Raw genomic sequence first — 3,704 nt, forward strand, 5'->3', positions numbered from 1 at the left:
AAGGGCGGCCTCAAGTCAGTCGTCATAAAGGAATCTCTGGAAGGAAACTGGTGAAAGCTACTGAGAGGTTGAGTTCCTAAAGGCTATTTTCCCAACAATTCCGTAAGGAGCTGACCAGCCCCTGGCTCTGTGTCATGATTCCTGCACCCCACTCTGCTCCCCCACCCCCTGTGCTGACCGTCTGTTCCAGGAGGCCCAAGTCCAGCCTAGACCTGCACGGACCTTGGCTTCGCTCTTCCCATCAATGTCCAAGCTGTTCCTTCTCCGGGAAGGAGCCCCTCACCTGTCCCCTCTACTGACCTCCTACTCACGCTGCAAAACCCTCTCTCCAAGTGCCTGGCCTGACCATCAGCATCCCAACCCCTGTGTGAGCTCTCCGCACAAGAGTCCAAGAGTTTCTAAAGGTTGCTGGTGACATAACAAAGACTCAATGAAATGCAGGTTTGCAAAGCATTGAAATGGCCAGAAATACAGGTGAGGCCAACAAAGTGACCACGTGGTGTCTTGCCCCAAATAACCAGAGTCAATGTTTTGGTGTGTTTTCTTTCTTTTTTTGTATTATTATTATTATTATTTTATTATTATTTTGCCTCCAGGGTTATAACTGGGGCTCAGTACCAGCTCTATGAATCCACTGCTCCTGGCAGCCATTTTTTTCCATTTTTTAAAATTAATTGGACAGGCAGAGAAAAATAGAATAGGGGATTTAGAGAGGGAGAGAGAAAGACACCTGCAGACTTGCTTCACTGCTTGTGAAGCTTCCACCCTGCTCAGGGGGGAGCAAAGGGTTCGAACCCTGATCCTTGTGTGGGTCCTTGCACTTAGTACTTTGTACACTGAATTGGGCATGCCACTGCCTGGCACCCTTTTTTCTTTTATTATTTTTATGTTTTGTGACCTCCAGAGTGTCACCACTCTCAGCGCAGTGGGTTAAGTGCAGGTGGCACGAAATGCAAGGACCGGCATAAGGATCCTGGTTCAAGCCCCTGGCTACTGCAAGGGAGTTGCTTCACAAGCAGTGAAGCAGGTCTGTAGGTGTCTGTCTTTCTCTCCACCTCTCTGTCTTCCCCTCCTCTCTCCATTTCTCTCTGTCCTATCCAACGACAACAATGGCAACAATAACAATAAGAGCAACAAAATGGGAAAAAGTGGCCTCCAGGAGCAGTGGATTTGTAGTTCAGGCACTGAGCCCCAGAAATAACCCTGGAGGCAATAAAAGAAAGAGAGAGACCACAGCATAAAAGCTGCTTCCAGTGAGGTGGGGGCCTGGCTCTAACATGGGCCAAGTGAGCTATTTGCTACCTTAATTATTGTCAGATGTCTCTCTGTTTGCTTATTTATTGCCACCAGAATTATCACTGGGGCTCAGTGCCTGCATGAAGATTATATTGTTTCTTTGTCTTTTTTTTTTAAAGATTTTATTATTCTTGAGAAAGATAAGAGAGGGAGAAAGAACCAGGCATCACTCTGATACATGTGCTGCTGGGAATTGAACTCAGGACCTCATGCTTGAGAGTCCAATGCTTTATTCACTGCACCATCTCCCAGAACATTGTCTTTTTGTATGAAGGGGAGAGAGAGAGAGAGAGAGAGAGAGAGAGAGAGAGGAGAGATATGGAGGCTTGCAGCACTACTTCTCTGCTCCTCACTATACTCCCTGCAAGAAGGGGCAGGGACCAGGTACTTGAACCCAGGTGTTTGTGACGGTTGGTGTGTGCACTCTACCAGGTGCACCACTGCCTGGCCCCTATATATATATATGAGAGAGACCAGACCACCCAGTTCTGGAATCTGTGCTGATGGGGTTCAAATCTCAGCCCTGAGGCCTGTAGGTCTTGTGCTCAGCCTGAGATGTATCTGCCTGGCTTCTCTCAGTTTTTATATTCAATTAGTTTTATAGCTAGAGAGAGGGGGGGGAGGGAGAGAGACAGAGAGATGGAAACACAGACAGAATAAGGTCCTTTCAATCTTACTATTTCCCCATCAGTACTAATCAGTACAACTCCAAGCCCTCAACTATTTCTGGAAAGCAGGACACACATTGATTGGGAAACGGTTTCAAAAGCCAGGCTTTGCCTCCCAGTCACTACACTGACTAATGGCCCCCCCACACGGCCATTTATCAATGTGTGTATCTGTGACTCCAACCAGCAAACAGAACATTCAGTGTCCTTGAGCTCAGCTGGAACAAACAGCCTTTATGGGCCCTCTCTTGGCTGGGTTTAGCTGCAGAGTTCCGAGGGCTTTGATGGGGGAGAGCTGGCCTTGGGGGACAGGAAGGCGTCCTGTGACCCCCAGACTTCCTGCAGCATGAACCCCCCCTTTGGCTACGGGGTCAACCAGATGGACAGGAAGCCTGATGAAGTTCCTCCCTTATGGGGACACTGCCCCGGGGACAGGCAGCCCTGGGCGACAGGGCTCCAGGGGCTGGGGGCCGAGACAGTGCCCTGCTGGCGTGAGGAACTAGGGAGACCAAGGACATTTGCTCAGAAGTGTTCATGGGCCAACTGAGGGGCTGCCTAGGATTGAAGGCTTGTTCCCTCTATGGGAAGAAGGGCCGGTTTAGGGCTGGGGAGACAGCATAGTGGTTCTGCAGAAGGCTTTCCTGCCTGAGGCTCTTAGGTCCCAGGTTCAGCCCCTAGCACCACCATCAGTCAGTGCTGAGCAGGGCTCTTCTTTCTCTCTCTGTCTCTCTCTCTCTCTCTCTCCCTCTCCCTCTCCCTCTCTCTCTCTCCCTCTCTCTCTCCCTTTGGAGGTGGATGTCAGGCAGATTGCAGCTCCCAGACATCCCGCAAAGTAGGTGGGCCACCTTAGGGACGACCTTTATCCGCTAAGAAATTCTTCTTACATTAGCAGTGTGGTTTGGGGTATCACCTCGAATGGTTACTTTCCTTACTCATAAGTTTAAGGCATCTCTCTCTCTCTATCTCTCTATCTCTCTATCTATATCTCTGTTATAAAAATAAATAAAATGTTTTTTTAAGAATCAGTTTAGTTTGAGCCCTCAGTCCCCACCTGCAGGGAGAAAGCTTCACAAATGATGAAGCAGGGCTGCAGGTGTCTCTCTGTCTCTTACCCTCTCTATCTCCCCCTTCCCTCTCAATTTCTTTTTTTTTATATTTATCTATTTTCCCTTTTGTTGCCCTTGTTTTTTTTTATTGTTGTTGTAGTTATTAGTGTTGTTGTTATTGTTGTCATCATTGTTGGATAGGACAGAGAGAAATGGAGAGAGGAGGGGAAGACAGAGGAGGAGAGAAAGACAGACACCTGCAGACCTGCTTCACCGCCTGTGAAGCGACTCCCCTGCAGGTGGGGAGCTGGGGGCTCGAACCCAGATCCTTGCACTTAGTGCTATGTGCACCACTGCACGCCCCCCCTCCCCAAATAGTGACTTCTCTGGTCTCTTAAATCACACCAGGGATGCCTCTTGCTTGTTAGTTTTTCATTTCTCCTGAACACAGACACATTTGTCCTGCTTCAGCTGAGCTAAGGCTTTTGATCCTCAGATTGTCCCATTGTGGCCTGAAGGAGCCTTGTTAGCGCCCAAGTCATCTGGTCAATTCCTTTCTTTTCTCTCCATACGGTTGGTTTTCCAGGCTCCACTTGTCTGCTTCCCAGCCCAGCTCAGGAGCTCTGGCTGTGTGTTCAGAGACCATAACTAGGGCCAGAAGCGTTCACTCTTCCTTGCTGGGCTCAAGGCTGAA

The 3,704-nt window shown here is 49.0% G+C and overlaps 1 non-coding gene across 1 annotated transcript; it reads right to left on the bottom strand.

The window, feature by feature from the left end:
- Window positions 1-2,763: 2,763 nt before the first annotated feature.
- LOC132532950 (U12 minor spliceosomal RNA) lies at window positions 2,764-2,913 on the bottom strand. Its single transcript, XR_009544858.1, has one exon. It is a non-coding gene; the product is annotated as a U12 minor spliceosomal RNA (small nuclear RNA).
- Window positions 2,914-3,704: the final 791 nt, after the last annotated feature.

This window comes from Erinaceus europaeus, chromosome 14 (assembly GCF_950295315.1).
Source record: "Erinaceus europaeus chromosome 14, mEriEur2.1, whole genome shotgun sequence".
Classification (NCBI taxonomy): domain Eukaryota; kingdom Metazoa; phylum Chordata; class Mammalia; order Eulipotyphla; family Erinaceidae; genus Erinaceus; species Erinaceus europaeus.